Genomic DNA, 9,721 nt, shown 5'->3' on the forward strand with positions numbered 1-9,721 from the left:
GGGAAGGAAATTACATGACTTTTTGAGATAAAACAAGGAAGTAAAAATAGTTTCCCCCTTCCCACCCCTAATTTGCATATGCGTATTCGGTATTCGGACGTATCTTTTGTGAAGGATTTGGTGGTTGGGCCGAATCCAAAATAGCGGATTCGGTGCATCTCTAGTTCTTTATTACTGTTCTTAACTCAAATTCTATTCTATTTATGATACTTGTGTGAATAGCTGGGCATATGATACAATGCTACTTTTTTCACTTTACATCAAATGCAAATGCCTGAAATATGCATTCTGTTTAATGTTCACTTTGTTTCTTTAATAAATGAGAACATTTTCCATATGTTCTGTGGTCACGTGTTTTAAAGCTGGCCGGGCCTGAGAACAAGGCTATTGTTGCCTCTGTTTTAGCATTGTGTCATATATAGGTAGCACCTAAATATTGTACCAACTTAAACCACACACTGCAACAAAAGAAACAGGTTCATGCTTTCAGCTATACACCGGCTAGGTGTACTGCAGCTCAGGACTGGACTGGGATTCAAAATAGGCCCTGGCATTCCTAGTACAGAGAGGCCCAAACAGTCCCCACTAGCCCTCTAAATAGTCACTTTCTATGGCACACTACAGCAGCCCCTCTGGCATTTGCCAGAACCCATAGATTGCCAGTTCTGTCTGCTTGCACACAAGAATCGGCCCTGACACAGTGCTTGGGGGTACAATTATACTGGAGAGGCAGTTGGATGCAGGAAACTGCAGGTACAAAGTGCGGAGGGATTGTATATGCTCAGGGGAAATCGCTCTCCTGCATGTGATCTCATAAGGCAGAGGAATGCAGCATTGCCTGCTTTTTCTCTCACCCATCCTGAAAGGCTGCAGTCACACCTCCGTCCTAGGTCCTCTGTCCTCCCTCCTCAGCCGTCAGCTCTTCCTCCTCAGCCGTCAGTCCTCCCTCCTCGGTCCTCAGTACAAACGCACTCCGTTCTCAGCCCTCCCTCCTCAGTCACCAGCCTGGTTTAGGAGCTGAAGTCTCAGGCAGGAGGGCTGATGGCTGAGGTGGGAGGGCTGAGGATGGAGAGTGTTTGTACTGAGGGCCGAGGAAGAAGAGCTGGCGGCTGAAATGGGAGGACGGAGGACCCTGGACGGAGGTGTGACTCAGGCCCAGACTGGCAACCTGTGAGTTCTGACAATTGCCAGAGGGGCTGCAGTACGGCTCCATAGAAAGTTTACATATAGTGGGCTGGTAGGGGGCTGTTTGGGCTTGTAGTAGGCTGTTTGGGCCTCTGTGTACTTGGAATGACAGGGCCTATTTTGACTCCCAGTCCAGGCCTGGTGTAAATTCAGCCTTTCAGGATGTGTAGAGAGAAAAAGCAGGCAATGCTGCATTCCTCCACCTTATGAGATCGCATACAGGAGAGTGATTTCCCCTCAGGATGTCCTAAAATGCTTTCTGTAAATAACTACTGGCAGCATACAAAAGAGATCTGATGAATTCTTAGGTGTAAGTTATGTGGGACGGCTACAGGTATCATTCCCAAGTTGATGCTGTAGGTACAAAGTGTGGAGGGGCTGTGCATAGCCTGGGACTGCTAATGGGAGCATACAGGACACCTCTGGAGAATTCTACAGGTGTTCTTCTCAGATTGGGCTCATTATTTTACAGGAAGTGGTAGGTACAGATTGTGGAGGGGCTGCATGTTCACAGTAGGGAACTTCTCGTGGAAGAGAAGAGAGTTCCGGTGACTAACTCAAGAGTTGTGCCCAGACGTGACTATTCGGAGCAGATATGCAAAGCGCTGCAACGTTTCACTGATTCCCATGGTTTGTTCTTTGCCGACAAACATTGTTTTCAGGATTTCGCTTCTTTGAGTTAATGTGTAAAACATTCCTTGGCTTTGGCTGGGGCGCCCTCTAGAGGTTAGTCCAGGCAGTACAAATTAGTTACGGCAATAAAATGGCACGGGATTTAGCGAGTAAATTGTAGTACTTTAGCCCTTCTGCTGCTTCCTGTGTGCGTTTTTGATGTCACGTGGCATAAATCCCGGTGTCCGTAGTGTCAATCACTGCTTTCAAGTATTCATGTTGGGCTGGGGGAGCTCTGCGCGTTCTTTCAATTGGAGAGGTTGCTTGTGGCAGGTACAAAGTGGGGATGTATTGTAGGCAGAGGGTTGCGCTGTAAGCAAATCAAGCTGTTAGTTCCTGCTATTGAAAATCATACCATATATATGTCAGTAAAATGGTTGACCATTTAGCTTCTATTTCGATATTGTTTTGTAAGTCTGGCTCGTTGGTCTAGGGGTATGATTCTCGCTTAGGGTGCGAGAGGTCCCGGGTTCAAATCCCGGACGAGCCCAGTTTTTACTTCTGTTAATTAAGTTGTCTTTTAGAACTTAATTCTAAAATTAAGATGACTCTTTTGTTTTACTAATGGAAAACATTTTCTTCCAAAATGTGCACAAAAGTAGGGCTCGTCCGGGATTTGAACCCGGGACCTCTCGCACCCAAAGCGAGAATCATACCCCTAGACCAACGAGCCGCTGGATGATTTTAAATGCCTAGCAGGCGGTACCTATATCATTTCAGCGAAATCGTTTGATGGGGTTGTCCTTCAATGTCTTTGCTACATTACATATCATCCTGCGAAAGGGAAAGCTTAGCCAGTGTTCCATAAATTCGCCATCTTGCGTGTCTCGTGAGAACAGAAGGCGGAAATGGAATGTCCAGCATGCCTTTCTGTATGGTATAATTATATGGGCAGAAACTGAAGGCTTTTCATAGCAGGGAGCCCCGGTCTGTACATTGTCTGGACGCATAACTACATACAACTTTACATATATAAAAAAAAAAAAATCAGAAAGAAATATTTGCAACAAGAACAGAAGGTTTATTTAAGAAAGTATATATCATTTTTTAGTTCAGTTGAGCGGCCTGTTGGTCTAGGGGTATAATTCTCGCTTTGGGTGCGAGAGCTCCCGGGTTCAAATCCCAGAAGAGTCCCGTGTTTTGTCAGGTGCCCTTTTGCTGCAATTCTACAGTATTTTAAAAAGCATCTACTTTATAAATCTACAGGGTTTACATGTGTACATATTTCAGTTTTATATATATATTATGTACAATGAGTACATGAACTAGCTAAACTTTTATTTTTAAAAAAGCAGGAACAGACCTGAAATCCTTCTTCAGTGCCCCTAGAGACCGACAGATCCTAGCGCCTGCCTTTCTGCTCAGCCTACCATCCACCCCCAACCCCCAAGCATGCACATGCGCCCAGGGCCACCATCAGGGGGACACACTATGTACAGCTGTACTGAGACCGGACCTAAAGGAGGGCCCAGCTGTGCTGTAAAGTTCTTGCATGACCGAAGACCTGGCGCCGCGCTGAAGACCCAAAGCCGCAGTGAAGACCCAAAGACTCGCCTAAAAGGCCCGAAGCTGCACCGAAAAGACCTTAAGCCGCACAGTAGACCCCAAACAGCGATGAAGCCCCAAGTCGCGCCAAACAAAGACCCCAAGCCACGAAAAGACCCCAAGTCCTGAAGGGGGGGGGCCCTAACCACCAATGGTTTTTAAAACTTGTGAGTGAGTGGGTTTACCTGATTTTATCGCTGGTCTCTGTGTGGACTTTTTACTGAGGTGTAGGAACTGGGATGGGGCTTGGAAGCGGGATCTGAGCAGCGCCGGATTCGCTGGGCGGGCGCCCCTAGGCCGTGCGCTCTGCGTGGTCCTAGCGCCCGCCCGCACTACCACGCGCTGGGCAAAAGCGCCAGCATGCGAGCGCCGAAGCACTGGGGAGCACAGGCGGCTGGGCGGCATGCCGCCCCCAAAAATGTGCCACCCTAGTCCCGGGCCTATGTGGCCTCGCACACAAATCCGGGCCTGGATCTGGGGTGGGCAAGGAGCAGGGGGCCAAGAATTTTTTTCTGTACAGGGCCCCGTGATTTCTGATGGCGGCCCTGCATGCGCCCAAGCACTGTGGAGCTGTGGGTCCCCAGTGCTCCTAGAATGCAGCTGAAATTTTGCTGCCCTAGGCCCAGGCCTTGCCACAAATCCAGGCCTGTGAAGGGACAGGATCTATGTATTCAGTACTTTTATTGTATGGAAATATTGAATACGCAGAGGTTCAGTTAGGAAAAATCTAAATATTTAATGGGTACTGTACAAACAAATTTATACATAGTTCCAAGCGAAACGGTACTATGGAATTAAGATGTCCACACCTCTGCCCGACCAGCTCGCAAGCAATAACCCCCCAGCTGCTTATCGCACCTCTGGCTGACTCACACGCCAATATACACCCGACCAGCAGATATGCCCCCTGCTCATCACACCAACCGGACCACTTTTACTCCTACACTGCAATACAAGTAGTTTTGCTAAGAATACAGCAGAGGCATGTGTGTAGGGTCCTAGCAACCAGTTTCCAGTTGTGCCTGAGGCACGTGCTTCTGCTGCCCACCCAAAGCTCCAGCTCTAATTCCAGAGACACACAGTCTCTCTGCATCTGTGGAACTGCTTTACCCAGTCAAGTAAAGCAGTAAAGTATTTCATCATTGTGTTCATGGGAAGTGGCTATGGCTGCATTTATAATTAAACCATTGCAGTCCAATGTCTAGGACAGGTCTATAGGAAATTCACAGATTCAAAACTCATTTAATTGGGGTACACATGGTATTAAAGCAATTTGAAAAGTGTTCATTCATACTATGCAATTTTATGTCCAGACACTAAATTCTTTATCTAAATACCGAATGCACAGATTACATAGCATTGATTAGGGTTGCACCTTTTACTGAAATATATACCAGCCATCTCTGTTACCTTTCATCCCTGTTGTAGCTATATTTATATGTTTATATATATATATATGTATATATATATATATATATATATATATATATATATATTATATATATATATATATATATATATATATATATATAGATATATATATAATACACAAAAGCCATGAATATCCTGTAAATTATATCCTTATAAACGGTGAGTTCTGATGTCATCAGTTATAAACGGTGAGTTCTGATGTCATTTCTGTCACATGACTCACCGAAACTTGTGTATTATAATAAATAAAGTACCCCCAGTTGTAAAAAATGAGGATATTAGAAGTTACCTCGGAGTTTCCTGACCTGTATAAAAACACTCGGCCTTCGGCCTCGTGTTTTTATATGGTCATGAAACTCCTCGGTAACTTATAATATCCTTATATTTTACAAAAGGGGGTACTTTATTCACTATATATTTTATATATATGTGTGTATATATATATATATATATTTTATGTTTATAGATATATATATGTTTATGTGTATATATATATGTATATATATATATATATATGTATATATATATATATACACATACGTTTATATGTTTATATATATGTTTATTAAGTAACATAATTTGTACAAAGCCCTGTACATTTTTGCAATAGAATAATAGTACTAACACAGAAAAAAACATTAAAATAAATAACATAAAAATTCATAGTAACAAAGATTAAGAGGCAGATACTAGAGTCTACAATCTAAGTGGGTGGGGTAATTATGGCACAAATAGAAGGTTAATAAGTGCTGCTCAGTAGCGATCCTAGAGGGGGCGGGCCCTGGTGCGTGACGTGCAGCCGGGCGCCGCCCCCTCCGTACGGCCGCATTTTCAGCAACGAACGGACTGCCGGGGGGCCCTGAGGGGGTGCGGGCCCTGGCCCGCTCACACCCCCTGCTCCCCCGGTAGTTCCGCCACTGGTGCTGCTATTCACAGTGACTAGTGAGTTGCCCAGTAAGTGCCAACATTGGACCAGAGACCATGCTAGTGCTATCATTTGCCTGACTTTGGTAGGAATTTACAGATATTCTATCACTTTGGTCACTGCAAACAAACAAAACTGCGTGTAGTTTGTATGTCATTAAGGCTCACAACAGAAAGTTAATACAGATATAGGATCTATTGCCAGTCTGGGCCTGTTGCATTTCTCTGATCTGCACTGCACAGACTCTACCTTACTCTGATCCCCACTGCACCAAACATACACACGCAATTCAGGATACATATTCATGCTCACAGTGACAAAGAAGGTGAAGCGTTAGGCAGGGAAAGACAGTGCAGTTTTCCATACAGCAAGAAAAGGAAGCCTCCAGAAGCTTTTTGGTACAGCAGGGGCACCAGAGGGTATGGGGTCTATTGTCTATAATATGCGTCAAGTCAATCATTTTTAGATTTGGCCAAATAGCCTCCACAAAAGTTTTGGCCAGATACCAGAGTAAAAGTTGCATATTCAAATTTGAGCAAAAAATTGGTTTTTGATAGTTTGTGAAAAAAATATTGTAGGGATTGATTTCCAGATCTTTAAAGTCTGGTTTGGCTGAAGATCTAGGATTTGACAGAATCCAATGCTACTGTGTCAGTCACACAGTGCAGGTGGTAACTCTCAAAAAAGTAGGAAGGGGGTTAACAGCCCTGGGAGCATGTTTTGGTGCTGAAATATGCTCCATGTGCTTGCACCCAGGCTGCTGCAGTGGCTCTGGATTCAGTCACAGGAAAAGGCTGATGCCAGCAGAAGGGCAGGTCCATGTGGCATTAGCTTAGATCAGTGATCCCCAACCGGTGGCCAATTAAGGGCTGTGATTGGCTATTTGGTAGCCCCTATATGGACTGGCAGCCTACAGGAGACTCTTCTTGGCACTATACTTAGTTTTTATGCGATTAAAACTTGCTTCCAAGCCTGGAATTCAAAAATAAGCCCCTGCTTTGAGGCCACTGAGAGCAACATCCGAGGGGTTGGAGAGCAACATGTTGCTCATGAGCTACTGGTTGGGGATCACTGATCTAAATAATGAGCAGTTTCAATATATCCTGGTAATATACAGTAGTATAACTTCCAAATGTTTTGGTGTTTTAAATTGAATTTTCTGTGGGGCCCAGTGATATCTAGTTATGCCACTGGTTTTTCTGTAGGCAGGTGATGGTATACAGTATCTAGAAGTGATTGATCTAAAGCATCTCTACAATGTTTCACTACTGCATCAAATTAATATTGCAATGGAACATTCTTGTCAATGTTGTATTAATGGATGAAGTTGGAAAAAATGTACACTATGTATAAAATTGTACTATGTGTTTTTGTGAGTTTCTATCAGTTTTACTTACAGCAAACAACCTACACATGTTGTGAGTCACAGACTGCTTTTTTAACCACATCTGCTATGTTACTATGCTGGTACCAGGAATGAACTTATGTGGAGGAAGGGCAGTGATAAACATTTTGGACCCCAAATAAAATAAAATAAATATAATCAAACTTTTATAGCTGTATATGTAGAGTAGAGTAATCATAGGTCTGCCTGTACCTGGAAAGCTGCACCATCTGATTTTGCCCAGTAGTCACATTAGGAGGATAAGAAGCCACTACAATGGGTTTACTGCTGTTGAAAAAGTAGCAGCTGAGATAATTACAGGTATGGGGTCCATTCTCCGGGAACCCTTTATGCAGAAAGTTTTGAATTACGTAATAGACGTCTCCCATAGACTCCATTATAATCAAATTTTGAAAATGTATTCCCTTTTTCTCTGTAATAATAAAACAGTACCTTGTACTTAATCCCAACTAAGATATAATTAATCCTCATTGGAAGCAAAACCCGCCTATTCATGTTTACATGATTTTCTAGTAGTTTTAAAGTATGAAGATCCAAATTACAGAAAGACCCGTTATCCAGAAAGCCCCAGGTCCCGAGCATTCTGGATAATAGGTCCCATACCTGTACATAACACTGAACCATCCACACAGTGAATAGCATCTATACGTGTAAAAAGATTCACTGTTTGAGTGCAAATCTACTACTTTTTTTATACAGGGAGCCTTACATTCCATAACAAGATCTAACTGCCCCTTCCAATATAATAAGCATACATTTATTCACAAATCACAGTTATTACTTTCCTTGCATTTGTTTTAGTCTACAGGATAAATATATTTCTTGAGAAAGATGCAGTGCTAAGACTTTTTCACTTGAAGATCATATGATAAGGGTGTACTTGTGAAAGCCACTAGTCAATTTCCATTTGATTTGCTTGTGGTACTCACAATATAACTTCCTTCCTCGGGTCTGCAGAGTGGCCTCTACAAAGAACGTCAGAAAACCTCAATGGAAAAGTTCTAACTATCCACACCATGTCATGTACAATAATATGAGGATTTTAGGTACTAAAGACAGGGCTGGATTTACATAGCGGACGCCCCTAGGCCCACTGCCATTTGTCGCCCCTGTCCCCCCCCCCCTTTATTCGTGCAAATTTTCATGGAGATTATATCTCCTGTGCATCCCCAGTGTTTTTGAACCAATGTGGGTGTGGTTGGGCAGCATGCCGCCCCCCTAAAATCCTGCCACCCTAGGCCCGGGCCTAGGTGGCCTTTCCACAAATCCGGGCCTGACTAAAGATGTAAAAAAAGTAAAAGATTAGCAAACTTTAAATGTAATGAAGTCACTCCTCAGACAGTACTGTACTGTTCATCTTTGAGTGGTCCTGACTGGTTACTTGCATGGTCCTGATAGGGTTTCCTGTCTTCTACTCTGCCTGTCCTGACCTGTCTGTGCATGCCCTGCTCTACGCTGCCTGTATGTGCCATATTATGCTCGCCCTACTCTGCCTGTGCGTGCCATACTCTTCCTGCCCTATGCTCCCTGTGTGTGCCATACTCTGCACCCAAGAGCTCTGCTGCGCTACTCTGCATGAATATGGGAGGGAGGGGCAATAAAGGGAAGGGGATGGGGATTTTTGATTAACGGGGGTTTAGTTCTCCTTTAAATTCTCAGTGGGCTCTGAGCAGCTGTTGAGAAGCTAAGCTTGGGGGTTGTCAAAGTTTACAAGCAGGAAATAAGGTTTGTCCGTAATATACTATACTGGGGAAAAGAGACGGGAGCGCTCCAACCCCCCGCCGTATGTTTAATTCAATATATTGGAAGCCTTTTCTTTTTAGCGGTTATTTTTACGTTCTTAGAAACTTGCTCACCGCTATTCTAAAATGGTTCGGGTGCACTTGCCCCGAACCCTCCGCTTTTAACTTTCCAATGCCTATGATTACGTGTGGTAACACACGAAACGCGTTAGGACGATAGATGTTTGTGTAATAAAGTAAAGTGATATTTTACCGCTGTCTGGAGTCCTGTTGAGTGCGTGCCAAATTGCCGATTTCCAAGTCTTGTCTGTAATATAAGCTTATATTGTGACATTTCTATTCCTAAGCTCAGGTAAGAGACAGCAACACAGAACATGTGCAGTGAATCAGCAGAAAAGAAGATGGCAAGCTACAGGGCAATCTGTGTAGGCACAGATCTTCAATACTAAAGGGCTGTGGTCGCCTTGGGCAGGTACAAAAACATAATGTACAAAATTTCTAGGCTAGTTCTTTAGTTAGGCATTAGTACTCCTTCAAGGGTATGTATTAATATGGCTAAATAAACTTTTTTTTTTTTTTTTTTACATATGAGTGATGGGTGATATGCCTACAGTGAGCACCAACCACTTGTATTTTTGGTGTGCTACCACCATAAATGTGGATATGATCTTAAAAGTGCTTGTGATAACATGATTGTGGTTTTAAAGTAGGTTTGGTTTCAAAACTGGGAGTGATGCAAACTGGCTTTCATTATCAGCTCTCTACCACATAAACCAGAAAAATCCATAGCAGCCCATAGCATATGCTGTGCATCAG

At 43.5% G+C, this 9,721-nt stretch overlaps 2 non-coding genes across 2 annotated transcripts; one reads left to right on the forward strand and one right to left on the reverse strand.

The window, feature by feature from the left end:
* Positions 1-2,275: 2,275 nt before the first annotated feature.
* Positions 2,276-2,347, forward strand: trnap-agg. The gene has a single exon. It is a non-coding gene; the product is annotated as a tRNA-Pro (tRNA).
* A 111-nt stretch (positions 2,348-2,458) lies between these two features.
* trnap-ugg lies at positions 2,459-2,530 on the reverse strand. Its single transcript has one exon. It is a non-coding gene; the product is annotated as a tRNA-Pro (tRNA).
* Between the last annotated feature and the right edge of the window lie 7,191 nt (positions 2,531-9,721).

This window comes from Xenopus laevis, chromosome 1S, assembly GCF_017654675.1.
Source record: "Xenopus laevis strain J_2021 chromosome 1S, Xenopus_laevis_v10.1, whole genome shotgun sequence".
NCBI classification, from domain to species: Eukaryota; Metazoa; Chordata; class Amphibia; order Anura; family Pipidae; genus Xenopus; species Xenopus laevis.